General features: G+C 48.4%; 1 pseudogene; it reads right to left on the bottom strand.

Annotated features, from left to right (window-relative positions):
- Positions 1–11,397: 11,397 nt before the first annotated feature.
- On the bottom strand, positions 11,398–20,641 carry LOC144105162 (uncharacterized; annotated as a pseudogene).
- Positions 20,642–25,457: the final 4,816 nt, after the last annotated feature.

The following is a 25,457-nucleotide window of genomic DNA, read 5'->3' as shown; positions in this document are numbered from 1 at the left end:
AGGAACTCTTTATGTGACAATTGAAGCAGAGTTAGTGCAGCTGCAAGAAAACAACTGCTAGCGATGTGCTAGGAAGATGAAAATCCACTTGACTCGGTGAGGACTATATAGTATAGCATTAGGTTAACAAGAGGTTTATCATGCAATAGGGTGCCAAATGCCTTCGAGAAGTCAATGAAAATGACAGCCATCTTGCTTACCAAAAATCAAGGTCTATGAAATCTCAAGCGTGAATTCAGGAAACTGTCTTACTGTACCAAAACCGCGCCTAAACTCGTGTTGAACCTTAGGCAGTAAATTATTAGATTTTAAGAAAATCATGTTGCGCTTATGAATAATGTGTTTCAGCATTTTTCGTGACTATTATGCCAATGGTGTCGGCCTATACTTTGATAGACGCGGTTTTTTACCAGATCCACAAAGAAGAGCACTTTGGCTAATTGTCACAAAGAGGGAACTGTAGCTGATACTAAATGCGTTTTGAATATGACTGATAGATATTTCGATGACCACACTCAATAGCGAACCAAGAAAGGGTTATGAATACTGTCAAGTGAAGTTCACATGTAACCACTACGATGTAGCGTGCTCGTAGAAAACTGCGAAAGCAATTGACTTCTCAGGTAAACCGCACTTTAAACACAAACACACCTATGTGGGATTAAAAATTGACTCTAACATTTACTCGAACAAGTATTTGTCGCTTTCGCAAATGTAAAACATTATTGTAACGATGAAGTGCCCGCGCGGCAGCGAGACCCCTCTCGGCGAGCGCGTGCTTCGGGATGGTGCTGCTGGAGCCGCTGACTGTCTGCGAACGCCGTTCTGCGCTTTGCGCTTTGTGAAGTGCTGTGCTCTGTGCTTTGTGCCCGGGAAACCCATCGCATTCAAAACAATTAGTAGAATATCAAACACACTGTAATACATTTAGGTTTTCTTTTATTTCTTTGCACAAGCAATTTGAGACGAATTCATTGCCTGATCATTGGCTCTGAATACCTTTTTTTCGGAATTGTCCCTTCTCGACTGAAACATATACAATGCTCTTCTCGCTTTTTATTGTTGGCTCTATTGATTTTTATTTTATATATTTTTGTGCTACTATTGTGAATTTGCCTGTCGCGGCTACTGTTATCCTTGCTTATTCATGCTGTTCCAGGTTGTGAATTTTGTGAGCTGCTGGCACTAATATTAACTTTTTATGTTCCTCAGTGCCTCTTAAGTCTTCACAAGGTTCCTTATATGTATATTCCGGCCTCTCATTTGTTTTTGTAAGTGTTCTACTCGCCCAATACTTCAACAGCCTCGTAGAAGAGGTTGGCAGTATGTAATAAATTGAATAAAAAAAATAAAAATACGAAATAAGCTGTACTCTAGGGTATTCCCTTTGATAAAAGAGAGTGTTCTAGAGTATAGTTACTTCTTCTTTGCTCCTTTTTGTTTAGAATGCATCAACTGGCACTGGGAGCGAGGCACAAGAGAAGCTGGGGGAGAAAATTCCTGCACGCGACGAGCGGCTCAGAGCCTAAAGGAGCTTCTTAGGCTTCGTGTGCCAGTTTGAGCGCTAACCACACTGAGATAACTAGAGACGCTTTTAACAGACTAGTGTGGTAGTTCAATAACACTTCTGTTGGGCCTAGTTGGTGCATGGTGAAACAGATGAACGAGTTGCGCCAGTCCTTGTGTTTCTCCCGTTATGTGTTTCGTCGAATGTTTAGTGTGGTAGTTTCGAGAATGCGGCCTCGGGTGAAGGGAACCCATCGCAATGAGATAAAGGAAAATGTACGGCTGAAGAAGTTTGGGACTTTAAAGGCTAGGAATCCGTGTGTCCTCCCTAAATTGCTCCCGCGGCACTTAGAAGGTCACTAACCTGGCCGTAAATGTATGCAGGTGAGACTCGCCTGGGCCACTTAGAACTACGCTCAGCTGCCGTGTGGTAAAAGCGCCGCGGAACGCGAGCGGCCACAGACGATAAGGATCTGCAGACATGACCCCAGAGACGAGTATAAGAAGGAATTTCCTCCACACTTCATCGTCCACCTCTTGCTTTCACCTTTTCATACCCTGCTGAGGCATTGGCGACACGCTGCCGGAGCGCGGAAGAAAGCTTAGACCTTGCGGCCTTTTTCGGGTCTTCGCTCCAATAGCCGCCGTCCGACCGCGAATGGAGGCCGCTTAGGAATAGGCATCGCCTTCGACTAACAACGCGGGTCGCTAACAGATTCTGAGACCGAACGTCTCTTGAGTTTACCGTTAGCTTTTTCTGTTTTGATTTCCTGTAATTTTAGAGTCTCTATGCCTGAATGCATTACTGTTTATTTTTTAATACTTTTCGAGGCAGTGATGTAGCGTTTCAGTTCGCTGAGACGCGGAAGCCCAACATGGGCAATTTTCGATTACCTCGCTCGCGTGAGCTCCCGGAGCCACTTTCTTTTAAGAGTTAATAAGGTTAAAGAAACTTTGGATGCGATGTTGCGCAAAATTTTGCGAGTAAGGGCAAACGAGCGCGTTGGTAATTGTCGTGATAAATACGAATTTAGGTCCCCTATAAAAAGCGACGAGGAAACGTCGACTGCCTCAACGAGAGTTTTTGTCAGGAAGCCTGCAAGAAACGCTTAATGTCCCTGGGAAAAAAAAAGGGATTTTTTTTCTTTTCATGAAGATATTCTGATGAAGATTGAACAGTTTTCTTTGGCCTAAATTCGGACGCAAATGCTTCCATGTCAAAGGGAAAAGGAAAACACTCGGCGGAGACACTTAAGGTGCTCCTTATGGATAATGACGCGATAGCAGCACTGCTTATCTCTGCTTAACATTCACAGATCCCCGGGAGTCCCCGTACTACTCATGGTGCAGCAATTAAGCGGAGCGCCACTGCTCTGAGGTGGCAGGCACTGCCCCCGGTGGGGCTAGTCCGGCCCATATTACTATTGCCGAGCAACGTCTAGCGAAAAATCCTTATTTTAACAGCAACCTGCCATGGTGCGCTGTTTTCTCAGAAAGCGGAGGCCAGGTTGTGGTGACGGCACAAGATGGATTTTTCGCTTACGGACAACGACTTCCACACTGACACCAGAACCTCTGCGAGAAGAGCTCCTTGGCGCTATCGCGTTAAAAGTGGCTGAACTTTGCCCAGAAACAGACATCGAAACATGTGCTCCCGAAGCGACAGTTGCGCAGAATATCAAAATTAGTAGGCTCGGTTGTCCTGACACTTGGCATTTCTCAGGCGTTAGCCGCATGCTGCCCAGGTAGTGCTATGGGCTTGCCGCAGATCTCATCGTTAATCCTCCATTTTGAGGACCGTCGCAAGCTGGGCAGGGCTTCCGGGCTAACCTGTCGACGAGACAACTTGCGCACTGGTGCCCATTCATGGTGCACCGTTCAGGTGCGACCACTCTGGCTGCGGACGAGCTGTTACGATCGGGTATTGGCCATAACCAGGCCTGGTGTGCGGCTGGACCTCGGTGACCAGAACCGACAACGCACTCTCTCACCAGAGCAGGATTTGGCCACTAGGGTGTAGTACTTGGCCACAACCGTCTATGAACAAACCAATTAACCCTCGGCCCTCAGTCCTAGCGGCTGCGGAGCAAGTGACCACGGCGGCGGTCAGACCTGTGACGCAGCGGAGGGTGCTAAGAATTTCTGGCTCCGGACAGGCCGCCATTGGAATCTGAACCTGGCAACGTTTAACGCTAGAACTTAATCCAGTGACGCTAGCCTAGCAGTGCTGTTCGAGGAATATAGTACCTCTTGCTGGACTAGTTGGTGTAACATTGTGTAACAGAAGTAAGAAGAGCGCTAATTTTTACGACCCGCCGCGGTGGCTCAGTGGTTAGGGCTCTCGACTACTGATCCGGAGTTCCCGGGTTCGAACCCGACCGCGGCGGCTGCGTTTTTATGGAGTAAAAACGCTAAGGCGCCCATGTGCTGTGCGATGTCGGTGCACGTTAAAATCCCCAGGTGGTCGTAATTATTCCGGAGCCCTCCACTACGGCACCTATTCCTTTCTTCTTTCACTCCCTCCTTTATTCCTTCGCTTACGACGCGGTTCAGGTGTCCAACGATATATGAGACAGATACTGCGCCATTTCCTTTCCCTAAAAAAACAATTATTATTATTATTATTATTATTATTATTATTATTATTATTATTATTATTAATTTTTACACAGACCACACAGAAAGACCACACAGGACGGGCGCTGACTCCAACTATGTTTATTGAAAGCCACATGTTGTCCTTGATTCTGTTTCTTGCATGTAAAATAATCAGTTGGAAGTGAGCGCTCATGCTGTCTGCCTTATTTTATGTCCTTGTTTCTTGCGCTTTTATGTTCAGCATGAAAAACCCACTCGCCCAAACGCGGCCTTTTTTGTTTTTTCTCACGTGCTCTAACGTCTAGAGCTTGACTGCTGCAAAAATGTAAACAAAATTTGTACAATCTTCTCCAGCCCCCTGCGGCTCTCGCTGCTCCGTCTGCGGCGGCATCTTTTGCCGTCCCAAACCCATTTACGAACCGGGGTGAGAAAGATGTCACTCCCAATGCTGCCGCATTAGCAACCCAAGGAAAGATTGGCAGAAATAGAGGAAATAGTGACCGCTACCTCCATTGCAAGCGGTAATGGTGTTGATACCAGTGAAGAGCATGTACATGAGAACTGTGCTGGCATCAAAGGAATCAATAAAACAGGAATAAAATAGGTCAGAAAGTGGAATTAGAGCAGCTGGAGAGACTCAATTGGCTCAGAAGGAAGGGAGTGACAGCATGGAGACGAAAAGGGAAGAGTCAAAAGAGGAGGTCAATACGAGGGTGGGAAAGGAACACACCAGAGTTAAAGCGATAACACCAAACAGGTGGAGGAATATTGAGAGAGGGAGGTGTGCGATAACTATAACGGAGCGGGGGAAATGGAAATAGGGCAGTAACTGTCGGAAACCTTCCAAGGAGGACAACAAACGTTGTCCTACGAGAGACAAAAGGCAATTTCTCGTAGAAAAAAGTTTCCGGACGCGCCTTGATAAGGTTAGCGGCAGGACTAAATACCCTTCTCAACGGGAAGCAACTGGGCAGCGCTAACAGATGAGGCGAAAGTAACGAGCACACACACATGCGCTGACCAGGGTTGCGATATAGCAACGGTAGCGCCACTGCTTCTGCTCGCGCGATCATGTCGAGGCTTGGCGAAGACAAGCAGAACAGAACAGGTTAGGTGCCCGACTCGAACGGCAGCCGTCGTCCGCTCCTCGAGGCTAGCACAAACCGCCCTCTTCCATGGCACAGCACCAGCAGCAATAAATGTGGCCGCACCGTATGTGGTACCACTGTGCGCCACACTCCAACCACAGACAGCCAAATTGGCCTCCTTAGTGGGCCGAATGTGGTCAAAAGCGAAAACTTTAAGCAGCCCAAATGTATCCAAAAACCTTTTTTGTTAAGGTAACTCCTTCGCCATATTAAATTGCTTTCTGCAAGTATATATGATCTATTACTATTTGGATTGGGAAAAGCGGGAATGCCAGCAAATTCATGATTAGGCAAATGCGGTCTTCATCACAGACGTAATTTTTTGCAAAGCATAAAAATAACACAGAAATGGTAGCGCGCAATAAACTCACGGAGCAATCGTATGCACTCCCATACATTATAGTTACAGCTCAGTACAATTTCATTGAACAAAACAAAATAAACAAAACGCTACAATAAAGCATGTTGCTGGGCTAGTTGGTTTAGCATTTTTTGAAGCTTGGAAAAAAACCTGCCTTGGCACAAATAAAATCACACAGACAATACAAAAGAAACAAGGAGACAACGGACAGGCGCCTGTCTGTTGTCTTCTTGTTTGTTTGGCTTTGTCTGTGTGAATTTATTTGCGCCAAGGTGGATTTTTTTTCCAAGCTTCAAAAATATGCTACAATAGACTCCAAAACAACACTGTTACTCTTGCCATTTCATTTATATGTTGCCTCACCTGTAGCAATAAACCATTTAATGGTTAGTCAGCGCTGGTATTTGTCCTTTTTGTGTCGTCTTCCGTTGAGCTGTTTTATCCAGGTCACTAAAGAGCGCCATGACACAAGGCATCTTCGACTTCTCAAGGTGGGGTCGAATATTTCCCAAGCGTTTCATCCTAAATAAGCCGAGCACCAAACCACGGGGAAGCATGTGCCATTGTGTCACCGGTGGGGACCTGGCGGCCCTGGGAATCGAGCCCCGCACCTCCCGCATGCGAGGCGGATGCTCAAACCAATAGGCCACCGGCGCGGTTGAAGATGAGAAAGCCTAAGGATCTGGTTGCGTGCTACGATGTCGAATTTCCTATCCACACCATCATAAGACAGGCCGATGTTGAACCACGGATTGGTTGGGCGCCTACACTCGCAAAGCACAACGTCCTGTGCCGCTCCAACCCTTCCTAACCCAATAATCGAATAACCATAGCAATTTTGGACTATAGTTTACAAAAGAAGACAATTCATTCATCAACCTTAAAGACTCCAGTGACGAGCAATCCGACCTAATAGATGTGCAAATGTCCTCAACAGCATATTCGTTTCAGCTTTTTCCAAAAATTTGTGTTCTGTGACCCCTGCTTATACCAGTGCTCACTTTTAACCGATGGATTCTGTTCTCTTTGATCCTGCTGGAGTGAAAAAAATAATAGAAAACAAAAGATTTTCTTATTATGTGGTGTTATATTTTTAGTTATAAGTTCTTGATTAAAACCAAAGTGTACAGCGAAATAATTCTTTCTCACCTATTTCAACAATCTCTCGAAATAGCCTGCATACCAGGTGATTCCCTTGCAGAAGTCCGGTGATCAACATTCCCTGCATAATTATCGACCCATCTCACTTACCAGCATTACGTGTAAAATTGTCGAGCATGTTATTTACTCTCCCCTGGCATCATTTTGATTCTAATGCTTTCTTTTTTTACTGACAGTCAACATGAATTTCGGAAGTTGTTTTCCTGTGAAACCCAGCTTTTAACTTTCATGCATGATCTTAATTCATTCCTTGATAAGTTGTTCCGTTGTCGACTGCATATAACCCGATTTTTCAAAGGCGCTGGACAAGGTCTCTCATCAACCGCTTTTTGTTTAAAGTGAGTAAACTTAACCTTGACCATAGCGTTCTTAGGTGGCTGCGCTCGTTTTCCAGTAATCGTTCACGATTTGTCGCCGCTATTAACGCTTACTCCTTCACCTTTCCAGTTTTATCTCGAGTGCCACAAGGCTCCTTTCTAGGACCTCTGCTTTTTTTAATATATTTTAATGGCGTACCTGACAACCTCTGTTCAAAAATAAATCTTTTTTTATTTATTTTTTATTTATTCATAGTGTTAACCCTCTGCATGAGGGTCATTACAGGGAGGGAAACATATACAGACACAAGTGCAATTCACTTCGCAAAAAAAAAGAAACACTCAAATGCACAGAATTACAGATTTGCACAGCAATCTTCCAGGAACGCGTTCACACCTATCACAAATTTTTCTACATCTGTTTGGTCCACAACGTCACTTGGTAGTTGATTCCAAATTTCTACAGCATCGGGAAAAAAGGAGTAGTGATAGACATCAGTACGTGTAATAATAGGCTGTAATACCTTACTGTGATTTTTCCGAGGGCAACGCTTCAGGGGAGGTGTAACATAGTGATGTTTATTAACTTTGACTTTATCATTCATTACCAGAAAAAAAAGTTTCAATTTCTGCTTTGTTCTTCTTACTTCGAGTGATTCTAACTGACGCTCTTTTAGCATTGCTGTGACTGAATCAGTGCGGCGGTATTTAGAGCATATAAAACGTGCTGACATCCTTTGCAATCTTTCCAGTTGCCGTTTTAAACCCTTTTGTTGAGGACTCCACACTGCACTTGCGTACTCTATGATTGGCCGCACGAACATCTTGTACGCAATCAATTTAATTTCTCTAGTCGCATTCGGCAACTTCCTCCTCAGGAAACAGACCTTCTGGTAGGCTTTTAAATAGACATTTTCAATATGGGTGCGCCAGTCAAGATTACTTGTTAATGTCACTCCCAAGTACTTGAGACACTTTACTTGATATAAGGAATTTTCATCGATATTGTATCGTAACATCATAACATTCTGCTTCCTTGTTACTTGCATGTAATTAGATTTTTGGTAGTTTATTTCCATACCCCATTTCAGGCACCACGACTTTAACGACTGAAGACACCTATTTATGTTCATCTGATCTGCCGGGGAAGCCACAGGAGAGTAAATTAAACAATCATCGGCAAAAAGTTTCATTCTGACAGGCGATTCGACGATAGCAGAAATATCATTTATATACAATAAAAACAAAAGCGGACCTAAAACGGAGCCCTGTGGCACCCCCGACAGAACTTCACGCCTATTCGATACTGCACTTTCTATTTTGACGACTTGACAGCGGTTACTTCGATAGGCCTGAATCCATAGTACTATATTTTCAGCGATTCCTAATCTGCGTAGTTTAAAAAGAAGCTTATGATGCGGAACTTTATCGAAAGCCTTCGAGAAGTCTACCCAGACCACATCTATCTGCTGACGTTCATCTATAGCCTTGCAAAAGTCGTTCACTATTTCAATTAACTGCGTTACTGTCGAAAGGCCGGTCCGAAAACCATGCTGAAATGGACACAATAGGTCATTTATTTCCAAAAAATGAAGGATGTGTTTAGCTATTATGTGTTCAAAAACCTTGCAACATACGGAATTGAGTGAAACTGGCCTGTAGTTTTTTACAAGAAGTCGATTACCGCCTTTAAATACCGGAACTACTATTGCGCTGCGCCAGTCACGAGGTAAAGAATGATCCCGCAATGACTTTTCAAATAAAATTTGCAAATAATATGATAACCACTCAGCATACATCTGAGTATACATCTAGAAAACCAGACTCGCAAACATCAACGCAAATTGCCTGCTTGCGGTTTGTTAAATAATCTTCAATCCATTTTAGAATGTCGTCATTTATACCAGCTTTGTACAGTTTCAACAGTAATTTACAATGAGGACCATATGAAAGGCTTTGGCAAAATGAACGCATATAACATCCATCTCTTCACGGTTGTCTATAGCTTTGGAAAAATCGTGTAATGTCCCAATGAGCTGTGTCACTGTGGAAATGCCCTGTCGAAACCCATGCTGGCATGCGGAATGGAGGCCATTTGATTCTAGGAAAATAATGATATTGTAGCGGATAAAATGGCTTTAATACAGGTGAAAGCTCGGTGGATGAAAGCTGGTCGCCGACGGCCCAGAGCCCAGATCAGACTGTGCGCGCCTCTCTCCTCTTCTTCCTCGAACTCCGCGGCGTAACTATTTCCCCGGGTGCAGATGATTCTCGTCCCCGAGAAAGTTAGGTAGATCGGCGATGGCAGCGCTTCAAGCGAGCCACTTGAACAACTTGTGTCTTGCGGGAACGGCGTTTATCCGTCGTCACGTTGGCGACGACGTAATTCACGTCAGTCAGTTGGTCCAGCACGACGAAGGGGCCATCGTACTTGTACAGGAACTTCTCACACAACCCTCTTTTGCGGATTGGCGTCCACAGCCAGACAAAGTCTCCTGGAGAGTAAGTCACGGCACGATGACGCAGGTCGTAATGTTCTTTCGAACGGCGTTGCGAGGCCAGGGTACGTAAACGGGCAATACGACGGGCTTCTTCGGCACGGCATAGTATCTGGCCAACCGACTCGTTTTCGTTGGGGGAAAACGGGAACATCATGTCGATAAAAACGAGGGGAGTTCTGACATAAAGGCGCGCTCACACCAGCGGGAAGCTTCCCGCAGCGCAGCGGCACAGCGTCAACGTCGACGCTGTCTCGCAGCTCGTCGGAATGACGCTCACACTGCGAGCGTTTTCTCGCTGCGATTGTCTTGGAATTTAGAGAGGAGGCGTTGAGGGAGGACCCGAACGAGCAGAAAGAGAAGGGGATAGTCACGTGACACCAGAGAAGACTGGAAAGCGCGCCCTTTTCTCGCGTCATCCTCTTGATCGTCTGCTAGCTCTCCTCCCGTCGCCCTTTTTGTCTCGAGGATGACTGGTTCGAACGATGAGCTGTTGGCTACGGTAATCGTACTTTCTTTGTTTGTTCGCTGCTTCTGCACCGTCGCTTCTGCACCGTCTCAAGTCGCATGTTCATGCTGGCAAAGCAGCCGCCGAGTGCCCGGCCGACCGGCCGGCCGGCCGGACGCGCGCAGCCTCGGCCTCCGCCGACGGGGTCGCTGAACTGGGACCGACGTCACGGTTCACGGTCGGCGCCCATTGGCTGTTCTCGTCAGCGGCACGGGAAAAATAGGTACCGGACCCATCGCTCTGCGGGACGGCACAGCAGGCTGTCTGCGGGAGAAAAACCGGGCTGTGCGGGAAGCGGCGCGCGGAAAACGTCCTGCGTTGCGCGTTTTCCCGCTAATATGAGCGCGCCTTAACGCAAATAGAAGGGAGAATATCCGGTGACCTTATGATTGGCAGTGTTGTAAGCGTACGTCACATATGGCAGCACTGCGTCCCAGTTTCGATGATCAGACGAGACGTACATGGACAACATTGTCGTCAGAGTGCGGTTGGTGCGTTCGGTAAGACCATTGGTCTGCGGGTGGTAGGGTGTGGAGTGTAGGAAGTCCGATCCGTCAAGCCGGAGCATTTCTTCCATGACTTCAGCAGTAAATTGCTTTCCGCGATCACTTATTATAACACGGGGTGCGCCATGCGAAGAATAACAGTGTGTAGGAGAAACGTCGAAACAGCATCAGCCTTTGCGGTAACGAGAGCGGCGGTTTCCACGTATCTGGTCTACGCACACAATAACCCAGCGGCGTCCCTCAAAAGACTTTGGGAAAGGACCTAGAAGGTCAATTCCAACTTCTTCAAAAGGGGAAGTGGGTGGTTTGACGGGCTGCAAAGGACCGGCCGGCGGGATGGTTCGTGGCTTAAATCGTTGGCATTCTTCACATTTTGCAACGTACTACTTGGTGCTCTTATAAACTTGCGGCCAATAAAAACGCTGGCGAAGTCGGTGCAGAGTGCGAGAGAAACCTAGATGTCCAGATGTGATGTCATCGTGCATAGCGTGCAAAACTTGCCGACGGAGACATTTTGGAACGACCAAAAGCAGGGCAGCACAATCAACGGAGTAGTAGTTCTTGAACAAAATGCCATCTTCGTCCGTAAAGGGCGTTGAATCTACTCCTCCTTCTGCCGCTGCTATAAAGGGCTGCAGTGAGTGGTCGCGACGTTGATCGCGCCGAAAGGTCGCCTCACTGAGGAAGGTCGACGCGAGCGAGGCTAAACACCCGTCGAAACAGTCTTCATCGGCGACTGAAGTCGGCAATGTGTGGCGGGACAAGCAGTCTGTATCAGCGTGACGGCGGCCACTTTAGTACGAGACAGCAAAGTTATATTCTTGCAAGCGCAGTGCGCAGCGCGCCAGACGACCAGATGGATCGCGAAGTCCGATGAGCCAGCATAGAGAATGATGGTCTGTGACAATAGTGAAGTGGCGTCCATATAAGTAGGGTCGGAACTTGTGCACAGCGAACACAACTGCGAGACACTCCAATTCGGTGACAGTGTAGTTACGCTCACATTTTGTTAACGTGCGGCTGGCGTAGGCAACAACGTTCTCAGCCCCACTATGCAGCTGGACAAGTGCGGCCCCAAGACCGACGCCGCTGGCGTCAGTGTGAACCTCCGTCACAGCAGAAGGGTTGAAGTGCCGCAGGAGGGGTGTTGAAGTGAGAGAAGATTTGAGGAGATGAAACGAGGACTCGCACTCAGGGGTCCACACAAACTGTGAATCCTTATGCAGAAGAGATGTGAGGGGGTGGGCAATTTGCGCAAAGCCAGCAATGAAACGACGAAAATAAGAAGAGAGTCCCAGGAAGCTCCGAAGGCTTTTCAGGGTGCGTGGAGTTTCGAAATCACGGACTGCAGCGATCTTCTGCGGATCGGGCCTGATGCCATCCTTGTCGATGAGGAAGCCAAAAATTAGAGCTTGGCGGCCCCCAAAATGGCACTTCTTAGAGTTCAAAATGAGTCCCACTTTGCCGATGCATTCGAGAACAACACGCAGTCTGGCATTGTGCTCCTGAAGGTCTTGCCGAAAATGATGACATCATCCAGATAACACATGCATATTTCCCATTTTAACCCGCGAAGGACAGAGTCCATAAAGCGCTCGAATGTCACGGGGGCGTTGCACAAACGAACCAAACTTATATACACAAACACACCAGGCAAAAGCCCACCAGGGGGAGTAATCAAGGTGCGCGAACTACACGATGTCGAAGGCATCAAAACATGACAAGAATCACACTATACAATGAGTTTTCTGACATGAAGCACGAATGACATGTGTAAAAAGACTGGAAAAACAGGGTTGAGGGCGCGCGAGTAGCAAAAAAGGGTAAAAATAAAAAACAGAATTGAGGGCGCGAATTTTGCTAAAAACATGAGAAGGCGAGAAGAAGGTGAAAAGATTGGCGAAACGAAGGATGAGCTCCAACAGTTAGCACGGCTAGAACGACAATTGAACATGTGAAGGGTGCCTTTAAGGGTGCCTCTAAAATCCAGGTAAAAACAGATGAAATCCTAAAAAGGTGATTTCCTTTTGAGATAATGAGATAGATTGGGAGCTTACGAAACCTCCCTTCAGCCCTGAGATGTGGGCTGCTTCAACGATTTCGCGCGTTATTTGGTTTTTATGTTTTTTCAAGACAGTTGCTTTCTTAAAGTTAGGAATGCATTTCTTTTTGCTGTCACATACCCGGCAATGTGCGGGCAAGTTCCTCATTGGCGCCCCAGTTAAGTCGTTCTTGTGTTCTCTTAAACTTTCATTTAAACAACTTCCTGTTTGGCCTATGTAAGCCTTACCGCAAGTTAAAGGGATGGAATACACGGCGCCTTCCACACAAGGCACAAAAGTGTCTCGGCGCCGGATTGTACAGCTACTATTCTTTTTCTTTTTGTTCACTTTATTGCACAGGCTGGACAAGCGCAGTGGGGCTGAAAAGACAACGTCTACACCTGCTTTTTTACCAACTTTCTTAAGATTATGAAATATTTAGTGCAGATACGGCATAACAGCAACCCTTTTGTTCCGCTGTCGCGTGTCATCCGGTGCTTCCCTATCATGCTTCATTTCTATCAGGACTTTTTTTGCTATTAACGACAGGAGAGATTGCGGGTACCCTGATTGCGTCAGCCTCAACACCTGATTCGAAAAACTGTCATGCAACTTGTGTTCACAAGATTTTGTGAGTGTTTTATAAAAGTTGACTTCACGATGTTCCTTTTAACAAGATTTGAGTGGGCTGAGTCGTAAGGCAGAATGGGCTTATTGGCTCTTGGTTCAAATAACCAGTTGACGTGGTTCTCTCCGAAAAAGACCTTTAACTCTAGAAACCGCATTGCGTCTTGTTCTGGGAATTCATGGGTAACTTCAAGAGGTAATAAAGTATTAAAAAAACGTGCAGGACTTGAGTTGCTTCTGTTTGAAAAGCTTCAGTGTCGCAATCTAAGAGATCCAAGAAGTCATCAACGTACCGGAAATTTTGAGAACGCTTGAAGACTCGAGCTTTTCCTTCAAGGATTAAATTTTGGGCGACCTTTTCCTGTCTATGCATGAGAGACCCTTGAAGGACAAGCTCTTTTTGCACATGTCATTCGTGCTATCATAGAACTCATTTTATAGCATGATTATTGTTATCTTTTAATGCCCTGGACATCGTGTGGGTCCCAGTTCGTTCGCGTGCCTTGACCACTCCCCCTGGTGGGCTTCTACCTGGTGTATGTATATAAGTGCGGGTTCAGTTTTCTTCAAATAAAAGTTGGAAGTTCAGCGCTCTGTACTATCTTCTCCTTTTTTTTCCTGTGTTTTGTGTTCGCGCTGCTCATATATATTCCAATTCAGTTAGCTTGTTAAGAATAGTGCGGACATTTAGCGATACCATTCTGAACTATGCTGTATTTTCACTGCAGCAAGGCATGCCTTCCTTGCCATCGCCAGTTTGCCCTGACACTTTGCGATTACCATAGCGGCCCTAGTCAAGGCCTTATTGGCAAAGAATACGCTCGTTTTGACTGTGCTCTCAGGCATGTAGACGGTCATCAATATTACATGGTGGGTGAACAGCGCAACAAAGGCGGGACAAAGGCAAGACATGCGCTTTGTCCCGCCTTTGTTGCGCTGTTCACCCACCATGAATATTTACCAATTCGCTCAAATCTCAGGTTTACTCATCAATCTTAAGCCTGTCATGAACCGGACACACCTTTTTCTTGTCCCTTTCTACAGTGGCAGATTCCCATAATTTCTTTCCACCGTCTGCTGTTGCATTTGCATATTCATTGCTGACGTGAACAGATTTCCCCTTACGTTTCTCGCAATTTTTGAGAATGCTTTCTTTTTCTCTGCTGTCATAGAATTTCATTAAAATAGGTATTTGTTTTTCTGGCTTCTTCCTACCAATACGATGAATTCTTTCTTTTGTGGTGACATGCACACCTAGCTTTTTTTGTTATCTGCAACGGCTGCCCTGAGATCTGGCTCTGTTTCACGTGCCTCTTCAGGGACACCAAACACTAAAAGCTTCTTGCGCCACCCACGTTTTTGAAGCTCAACTAATTTTTTTGGCCTGTTGCCTGACAGTAACCTCGAGCTTATTTCTTTTTCTGGTCATCTCCTGTATTACCACTAGGTAAATTCACAGCTTTTCTGTCCTTGCTTAGAGAACACAAATGTGATCTTGAATTAAATTAAGTTTCCGGCTGGTTTCTGCCTGGCTGTCTAGGATGGCCTTAATACTCTTTCGGTGGGGCGCCAAGGATTCTCCTCAATATCTCCCGATGTCAGCAACAACAGCATCACTGACCTGCAGTCAACCAAAATTGCTCGACATCTGCGAGGGCACGGCACAACTACGAAAGTCCATCCTCACTGCGATAGGAAATAGAATTAGGCCACGAACCAATCTGCCAAACCAGCAGAAGCTTTTCAGCCATGCTGTCGCTCAAGCGCGTGCCGTGCCCTCTGAGGCCGTGGGTGTCGAGGTACTGGCTTTGTAGAAGTTCCGCCGGTGACGTAATTGTCGAAAGAAGCTGGTCGGCAAATCGAAATTCCACCGCCATGTCCCCCATGCGGCCAAGTAGGAATGACGGCCCACGCGGCTTGCATGTTGTCGCATCCGATGTCGTTGTCATTGTCGTTGTCCAGATGACATGGCGGGCAGAATAGCAATCCATCACAAGTTATCGCTGTATCCTAACGACACGACCTGCTAAACGAGCAGAAGCTTTTCAGCCATGCTGTTCCTCAGGCACTTGCCGTGCCCTCTGCGGCCGTGGGTGTCGAGGTGCTGCCTTTGTAGGGGCTCGGCGAGGCGGCGGGGATCATGTCGCTAACGCAAAAATTCCTGCTTACTCTCCAAGTTGGCCTGTTCGCCACAGCCGGTGCGTCAACGATTTCAAGCTCGTGTTGCCACTTGGGTTGGCTCCGTCGGTGAAAGCTGCCCTTTACCGGATTCGGAATTTCTGCAGCGTTCCACTTCACAATTTTCCCGGATCAATGACGTCTCTAGCATGGTATATTGTTACGTGGTCCAGGCGAGAACGACGCGAAAACGCCCGGGCACAGCACACAGGTCAAGAGCACAGGGCGGCCCGCACAGAGCACCAGGCACAGAGCCCCGAATCCCAGAGCACGCGCGCCTCCGAGTTTTCATTCATCTCTTCTTCTATCCGTTGCATGGCCCCCGGTCGCAAAAAAAACACCGCCTCGGTAGAAATTAGGGCGGGGCAAGGGATTGCGACACGTAGGGCTTGAGGCGAGAGACGTGGACAACGACACTCTGAGATGCACCGGAGGTGGTCTCCGGAAAGGCCGGGGCAATCTCGTAGGTGACGGCGGTGACCTGGCGGAGCACATGGTATGGGCCAACATAGCGGGACATTAGTTTTTCGCAAAGCCCGACACGGCGTGTGGGCGACCAAAGCAAGACGAGGGCTCCAGGGGAAAAAGTTACCATGCGGTGGCGGCGGTCGTGGTAGTCCTGCTGTGAGGCCTGCGAGGCTTGTAGGCGGGAGCGAGCCAGCTGGCGGGCGTGTTCGGCGCGGGCAATAGCGTCGTGGGCATATTCAGAAGGCGGGGAAGGAGATGTCGGAAGCAGCGTGTCCAAAGGTAATTGGGGTTCACGACCGTACAACAGATAGAACGGGGAGTAACCGGCAGTGTCATGAGGAGAACGTGCATACTGAAGAAGTTGGCGCGGAAAAACGAGGACAAGCGAGACAAAGACGAGCGCTCGTCTTTGTTTGTCTCGCTTGTCCTCGTTTTCCGCGCCAACTTCTTCAGTATGCATTTCAACCAACTAGCCCAACTTTCTGCTCTCATGAGGAGAAGAATTGTAGGCGAAGGTCACGTATGGAAGGGCAATGTCCCAGTCCCGATGGTCCGGGGAAACGTACATGGCGAGCATATCCGTGAGAGTGCGGTTGAGGCGCTCTGTAAGACCGTTGGTTTGGGGATGATAGGCGGTGGTCAGCTTATGTTTTGTTGAGCAGGAACGGAGAATGTCGTCGACCACTTTAGAGAGAAAGCAACGGCCGCTGTCGGTGAGAAGTTGGCGGGGTGCACCATGACGGAGGATGAGGTCGTAGAGGAGAAAATCGGCCACGTCGGTAGCAGTACTGGTGGGGAGGGCCCGCGTGATGGCATAGCGAGTAGCATAATCTGTCGCAACGGCAATCCATTTGTTTCCGGAGGTGGACTCCGGAAACGGGCCCAAAAGATCCAAGCCAACACGATAGAATGGTTCAGGGGGCACATAAACAGGCTGGAGCAAACCCGCGGAGAGCGTGGCGGGACGTTTCCGGCGCTGGCACTGGTCGCAGGCACGAACATAGCGGTGGACGGACTGGTAGATACAGGGCCAAAAGAAGCGACGAGGCACGCGGGCGTAAGTACGCGAGACACCCAAATGTCCAGCAGTGGGGAGGTCATGGAGCTCGTGGAGGACGTCGTTGCGCAGATGCTTCGGGACAACGAGCAGTAGGTCTGGGCCGGCGGGGTTCAGGCTTCTGCGGTAGAGTGTGTCATGATGAAGTACAAACCGGCGCAGGACAGGATCAGATGGAGAGGATCTGAGGCGGGAAATAATAGAGCGGAGCTCGATATCTCGTCGCTGCTCATCGCCAAGGTGAGTAAGAGCAGAGAGCGAGAAGAGGTCAGCGGCGGAATCACTGCCAGAATGATCAGAAGAGTCAACGGGATAGCGGGAGAGGCAATCAGCATCAGTCTGTAGCCTACCGGACTTATATACCACGGTATAGTCGTAGTCTTGGAGGTGTAAAGCCCAGCGACCTAGGCGGCCAGTAGGATCTTTCAGTGATGAGAGCCAGCAGAGCGCATGGTGGTCGGTGACAACCGTCAAAGGGCGGCCGTACAAATATGGACGGAATTTCCCAACCGCCCAGACAAGGGCTAAGCACTCACGTTCGGTAATTGAGTAATTGCGCTCCGGGGCGGAGAGGAGGCGGCTGGCGTAGGCGATGACGCGGTGCTGTTCGGGTTGCCTCTGAGAGAGAATAGCGCCGATGCCATAGCCACTGGCGTCTGTGCGGACTTCAGTGGGAGCTGCACATCGAAGTGGGCCAGAACTGGCGTGGTAGTAAGCTTCAATATCAAGGTGGAAAACGCGTGTGCTTGGTCGGGTCCCCAGATGAAGGTGGCATCCTTTTTCAGGAGGTCGGTGAGGGGGCGGGCGATGTCGGCGAAGCCTTCAACAAATCGACGAAAGTAGGAGCACAGCTCTAAGAAGCTGCGGACGTCGTTACAGGAACGTGGCTGATGAAAGTGTTTAACGGCTCGGATCTTATCAGGGTCAGGGTGCACCCCCGTGTCATCGACGACATGACCAAAGATGGCGAGTTGACGGCGCGCGAAACGGCACTTAGACGAGTTGAGCTGCAGGCCAGCATGACGAAAGAGGGAAAGGATCTGAGAAAGGTCAGTGAGGTGAGAGGAAAACGAAGGCGAAAAGACAATGACGTCATCGAGATAGCACAGGCAGGTGGACCACTTAAAGCCTTGCAAAAGAGCATCCATCATGCGTTCAAATGTGGCTGGTGCGTTGCATAATCCGAAAGGCATAACTTTAAATTGATAAAGGCTATCAGGAGTCACAAAAGCGGTTTTCTCACGGTCCTGTTCATCTACAGCAATTTGCCAGTAGCCGGAGCGAAGATCTATGGACGAGAAGAATTTGGCACCATGGAGGCACTCAAGCGCGTCATCGATACGCTGCAGGGGGTACACGTCCTTTTTAGAGATCTTATTCAGGTGGCTATAATCAATGCAAAAACGCCATGAGTCATCCTTTTTCCTGACAAGGACGACGGGTGAGGCCCAGGGACTGTGTGAGGGTTCGATAATGTGTTTTTCTAGCATTTCAGTAACTTCCGCAATGATTACTTGAAGCTCGGCGTGAGAGACCCGGTAAGGGCGGCGGCGGGTGGGAGGGGCATCGCCTGTTTCAATGCGGTGCCTGACGGCGAGAGTTTGACCCAGCGCGATGTTGTTCAAGTCAAAAATATCCGAAGAAGATTCGAGAAAGGCACGAAGCTTGGCAGTTTGATCGGGATGGAGGTCGGTAGCCATCATGGTTGTGAAGGTGTCGGTCGACAGAAGAGACTGCCGGCGCGGTGCGGCGGTTTCTGGAACTGGGGTAGCGGGCAATGTAGCCACGTGGCAAGGAGCGAGAGGGGATAGCGTAGCGACGCAGATGCCGGACGGTAGCACTTGAGCAGTGAGGCCGAAGTTGAGGAAAGGCAGAGAGGGGGCGTTGGCTTGGATGGTGGCAATGGTATGAGGTAGGGCAACGTTACGGGTCAGGAGGAGGTCAAGATTGGGAATAACGAGATAGTCGCCATCGGGAACTGGGCGAGATGGGGTCAATGGAACGAAAGAGGCGGTTCGGGATGACCGGCGAGCATATGCGGTACTGAACAGTCGCAGTGATACATCAAGTGGGTCTGAATCCAGTATTGGAAGGGCGAGGTGTAGAACACCCTCCGAGCAGTCAATGAGGGCGGAATGGTCAGTCAAAAAATCTAAGCCGAGGATAAGGTCATGGGCACAGGTGGTCAGCACGGTGAACTGAACTGGTATACTCTGGCCGGCAATAGTAACGCGCGCGGTACACATACCGTCCACAGCAGGCGTGCCACCATCCGCGACACACACACGGGACGTTCCAGGCGTGAGGACTTTGCGGAGGCGATGGCGGAGGGCAGCACTCATCACTGATACATGGGCACCGGTGTCAATCAGGGCGCGCACAGGAACACGGTCGATAGTGACGTTCAGAAGATTAGGTCGAGTGGTCGAGAGAGGATTTGTAGTAGGGTCGTTGATGCAGCGTCACCTCCGGGAGCTGCATCACTTAGTTTTCCAATTGGGAGCGGCTGCGAGAAGGCGACAGGGGGGAACGAGAGCGGCGGCCCTGCGGGGACGGAGAGCGGGAGAATCGGCGTGGAGGGGGTACGGCTGGTGCAGACGGTTCGGACGGGGCGCGGGTCGAGAAGTTGTGGGATGAGGCGGGACTGTAGAAGGAGGGGAAGACGTTGCGGGGCGTTGAAGACCATGGACTGCGGCAATGACGGGCGATGTGGCCAATGCGAGAGCACCGGAAGCAAATGGGACGGTCGTCCGCCGTGCGCCAGTCATTGGTATTGCGGGAACGGGGCAGAGAATAATAGGTGCGACGAAAAGCACAGGGAGGGGGCTGGGGGGTGTCCGGGCTTCTGATGGCGCACACTGCCGGAGCGAGGTTCAGATGAGCGAGTTCCTGCCGCACGACGGCCTGAATCAGCGACACAGCGGGCAGGGTTGTATCAGGGATGGAGGGCGGGGATATCACAGGTGCGAGGGCCTCCAGTTCACGTCGGACGATCCGGGTGACTGAATCGGTGACGGCAGGGGCGTCCGAGGGCGTGCGGGATGGTGATCGGTGGTCCTCACAGGAAGATGTCGCGGCCGTGTTGGGAAGGCGAGAAAACGACGGCGAAATGCGGCGGCCTTTGACTTGCTCAAATCGACGGCACTCGTTTATGATGGAGTCAGTTGAGGTACAGTCTTTGCAAACAATCAAGTGGAACGCATCGTCGGCAATGCCTTTGAGCACGTGGCCCACTTTATCGGTCTCACTCATTGCGGCGTCGACCTTGTGACAAAGAGCCAAGATGTCCTGAATGTAGGCCACGTAGCTCTCGGTAGAAGACTGTGCTCGAGTAGCCAGCTGTTTCTTGGCGGCGAGCTGGCGGTCATCAGGTCTACCGAATAGAGTCTTAAACTTTTCCTTAAAGGTGTCCCAACTTGTTAGCTCTTCCTCGTGGGTCTCGTACTATACGCGCGCCGTGCCATTGAGGTAAAAGATGACGTTCGCGAGCATTAGCGTAGGGTCCCACCTGTTGTAGTTGCTGACACGCTCGTAGATGTTAATCCAGTCTTCGACGTCCGAGCCTTCTGTGCCGGAAAACGTGCCGGTGTCGCGAGGAGGAGCCATGATGACGAAAGGAGTGGTAGTGGGGGTAGTGGGGCTCCTTGACCGGCCGGGTGGAGCCATGGTGGTAGTCCCGGCCTGACGAGTACTACGAAGCTGCGTGGTGGGCGCAGAGTAAAATCCGCACCTCCACCAAAGATTTTACGTGTCCAGGCGAGAACGACGCGAGAACGCCCGGACACAGCACACAGGTCAAGAGCACAGGGCGGCCCGCACAGAGCACCAGGCACAGAGCACCGAATCCCAGAGCACGCGCGCCTCCGAGAGTCTTCATTCATCTCTTCTTCTATCCGTTGCAATATAAAACCATGTCCTCAGCGATATTTCACCAGTGGTCTCGGCCAGGCGGTCTCGATCATGTCGCTCACGCAAAGATTCCTTTTACTGTCCAGGTTAGTAGGGTTAATTCGTACAGAAAGGACGAAAGGTATTTTGCCGTGATGCTAACCCACATATTGTTTTGACCATTGGTTATGAGCGTTTCTGTACATCGATACTGTCGCTTTGCGGAGACGTTGAGCAAAACCCTGGTCCAGATCTCTCTGTCACGGGATTGCTTCAGCAACTTGTTATAGGCCAGCAAGCTATACGCAGTCACTTGGCCGATGTTATCAGTATGCTTGAACAGAGAGAAAAAAATCTAGCGAACTTTGGCCTGCGAGAGAGCGAACTTGAGGAAAAGTTGAAAATAATAGCCGCAAAGACGAAGGAAATAGATGGCCTACATGAAAGCTTAGCAGAAGTCCAAGAATCACTGAAATCGCAGATTGCAAGGTTAGTTGATCAAGAGGATAAAAGTCGCAGGAACAATATGATTGTATTTGGCATTAAAAAAGAAGTCGAGACTGAAGCAATATTGCGCCGAAAGGTGATCGACGAAGTTTTTTCGATAAACATGGGCTTACGTGTCCTTCTGTTGCCCGCATTCACAGGTTAGGTCGCCGAGGTGCGAATTCACCAGTTATCTTATGCTTCCAGGATTACTTTGAAAAACAACAGGTTTGGAGCAGTGCTGGAAAGCTAAAAGAGACCGGAGTGTCTATCCAAAATGACTATTCTGCGGAAGCAGTCGAAAACAGTTAATTACTTTGGCTGAGTGCAAAAAAAAAAGGTGACGGTGGCAAAAAGGTTTCCCTTTCGCATGACAACCTGCGAATTGATAACACCTACTACGCGTGGGACGATGCCTCGAATTCATGTGTTCCAGCGCCTATCAGAGGAGGCAAGACTTCTGATAGATAACGGTTGCAGGCCCAAGCGCATGATCTATGCCTGTTGTAGCTTAACGCCAGAAGTATTAAGAACAAAACGGACGCCCTTGAACTTGTACTATTTTCTTATGACCCACACTATCTTGTTCCTTCTGAAACATGGTTACATGTTAAAATGAGTAAAGACAAGATTATTGCCCCTGGCTATCACATCTTCACAAAGGATCGTGGTTCAAGGGGCGGGGGTGTCGCAGAAATAGTGAACTCATTTGTGCCGCTCACTATCCTCGACCAAATTCCTGATCATGAAAGTCTATTTTTAAACGTGTCGTGTTGGGGTGTGACCTTTTTATTATGTGCAGTTTATCACGCTCCTGACAATGAAATAGTATTTCTTTAGAGCTTATATGGTCATCTGAGAGCCAAGCGTGAAAATAATGTGATTGGGACGGGAGATTTTAATTTACCAGGCCTTGACTGGGATAGTTTAACTTACAGAACGTTTCTAGGGATGTAATAATGGACGTTATCTTAGCCTCAAACCTTAGCCGAATTGTATAAAAATTCTGTTGAATTTGTTTTCGTCGGTGACTTTTTCTCTAATGGTGAATTGAGAGTTGAACCTGACATTCCAGATCACCAATTGTTTTTTTTCTTGTCCTACTGATCCCGTTAAAAGTACCCGGAATTTCTCGGTTGCCTATGTTCATGATTTTGATCGCTCTGACGACACTTCTATTATTGATTATCTGGATGATGTGCTGATGTTTACCCGTAAAAATTCTGTTGGATTTGTTTTTGTCAGTGATTTTTTCAATATGGTGAATTGAGAGTGGAACCTGACATTTCGGATCACCGGTTGTTTTTTTCTTGTCCTACTGATCACGTTAAAGTACCCGGAATTTCTCGGTTGCCTATGTTCATGATTTTGATCGCTCTGACGACACTTCTAATATCGATTATCTGGATGATGTGCTGATGTGTACCCGTAAAAATTCTGTTGGATTTGTTTTTGTCAGTGATTTTTTCAATAATGGTGAATTGAGAGTTGAACCTGACATTTCGGATCACCAGTTGTTTTTTTTTCTTGTCCTACTGATCACGTTAAAAGTACCCAGAATTTCTCGGTTGCCTATGTTAATGATTTTGATCACTCTGACGACACTTCTATTATTGATTATCTGGATGATGTGCTGATGTTTACCCGTAAAAATTCTGTTGGATTTGTTTTTGTCAGTGATTTTTTCAATATGGTGAATTGAGAGTGGAACCTGACATTTCGGATCACCGGTTGTTTTTTTCTTGTCCTACTGATCACGTTAAAGTACCCGGAATTTCTCGGTTGCCTATGTTCATGATTTTGATCGCTCTGACGACACTTCTAATATCGATTATCTGGATGATGTGCTGATGTGTACCCGTAAAAATTCTGTTGGATTTGTTTTTGTCAGTGATTTTTTCAATAATGGTGAATTGAGAGTTGAACCTGACATTTCGGATCACCAGTTGTTTTTTTTTCTTGTCCTACTGATCACGTTAAAAGTACCCGGAATTTCTCGGTTGCCTATGTTAATGATTTTGATCACTCTGACGACACTTCTATTATTGATTATCTGGATGATGTGCTGATGTGTACCAATGAAGGTGACACACAGCTTATGGTAACGCGTAAAGAAGGGTATTATATTTTGTACCGCAAATTTGGTACATTCGCCAAAAATTAGAAACAAGGGTAGGATCCCCCGGGTGAGTCGTGATACTATTCATATGAAGCGCAGACTTAAACGTCTTAGGCGACATTGCTCGTTAACTTCCCAGTATGTGCAGAAATTAAAACACGATTAGCACAGGCACTGTCTACTTCAAAATCACATTTCTTTAAGGTCACCCTTCAATCGAAATCTAAGGTTCGACGAAATCTCGTCTGGTCGGGTGAATACATTGGCGAAAATAATGAAGCGCCGACCAAGAGGTGTTGTCAAGATGGAAGGACGTTTCGACTTCCACACGGAAGTCTTGTTCACTGATGGAAAAATTTCGCACACAAAGCTTAAGTACGTTGTGCTAATCGTCGCAGGCATCTAGTGTACGAGGGCGGTAGATTGCCGATGTTACGGTTGAGCGTCTGATCTGTTGTCTGGATAAACACGGACTCCAGATATTGGTGTGACATCCAGTTTTTCTCACGGCCGATAATTGCCGCTTCTTCGTCGAACCTTAGATTTCATCATGCTACGACGGTCGTATGGCCAGAATTTCATCACTCAAGTGCGCCAGTTCGTTTCGCTAACCGTCCGGCTTTCTGCGTTCAAGGCTCATCTAGAATTCAACCTCATATGCAAAGCCAGGAACCTAACCCCGCGGTCCCTCCGCTTGCTACGACCGGTCGATACGCCCTTCGGTCATAGCGTGGTGTCAAGAGCAGAACGACAGTTGCTTCAAGCCAGAATCCTGGAGTGCAAGGACTCAATAAGGCACCTTCAGAACCAAGCCTTTTTTGCCCGTCGCCGCCTTGAACACCAGTGTCCGAACGAGTTCGTCAGCATCCAGTTGCACGCGAACTTCGTACCTAGTCTACAGTCTGGTCAGCTGGGCGCACACACAAAGAGAAGCTAATCAGACTGCTACCTGGCCGTAAAGGGAGTCCGGCCAACAGACCTACCCCCACCGTCCACAATCTGTCTTCGTAGAGGCCTACTCGAACAGAGCTCGCCGTTCTGGAGCTTGGTTTGAACTTCAATACGAGAGCGGCTCCGGACGAAAGAAAAATCATCTGTGCCGTGGAACAGGCTGTGGGACGTGTGGAAAACAATCGCCGAGAAGAAGCTCGTACCCGTGCGATCAGCATACTCGCCAAGCTGCCACATCGGCACCCCACCCCACTCCTTGCTCAGGAGCGTGATGCAGTCAGGAGCCTGCGGAGCAATACGGATATCGTAATCCTACCTGCTGACAAGGGCAACGCCACCGTCATCCTAAACCACAGCGACTACTTTGAGAAAATGACGAAGCTTCTGGAGGATGATGGCACGTAGATGCGACTCAAGCGGGACCCTACACTCAAGGTAGAGCGAGAGTTGCAAAGGCTTTTGACAGACGTCTTCCAGTTTGTTCCACCACAGCACAGGTCGTTATACTTCACGCTCCTCTGCCACAATGGATCTGCCCCTGCTTTATATGGCCTCCCGAAGATCCACAAGCCAGGCGTTCCAATGCGACCAATAGTGGATTTTACCCGCTCTCCCTTGTACCGGCTTTCAGGCTACTTGCACAAAGTTTTTTCGCCACTCGTTGGCAAGAGACCGACTTTCGTACGCAACTCCTTTGATTTTACTGAAAAAATACGCGAAATCACGATTGACAGCGACGAGATAATGGTGTCATTTGACGTCAGATCACTGTTTACCAGCGTCCCCGTGGATCTGGCGGTGGAGGTATGCCGTTCAGCGCTTCGAGACGACGACGGACTGAGTGCTAGGACACCCATCGATCCATCGGACCTGTTGAAGCTTCTGCAGTTTTGCTTGAAGAACACGTACTTCATCTTTCGGGGCACTGTCTACAAGCAGGTTCATGGCAGTGCCATGGGAGCATCTATCTCGGTCACAACCGCAAACCTCACAATGGAAGCACTGGAAAGCCGCGCTTTGGCTTCGTTCGAGCCGCGC

Source organism: Amblyomma americanum, chromosome 9 (genome assembly GCF_052857255.1).
Source record: "Amblyomma americanum isolate KBUSLIRL-KWMA chromosome 9, ASM5285725v1, whole genome shotgun sequence".
Taxonomy (NCBI): Eukaryota; Metazoa; Arthropoda; class Arachnida; order Ixodida; family Ixodidae; genus Amblyomma; species Amblyomma americanum.
Note: the sequence above shows the minus strand (reverse complement) of the source record. Positions and strands in the feature narration are given on the sequence as shown.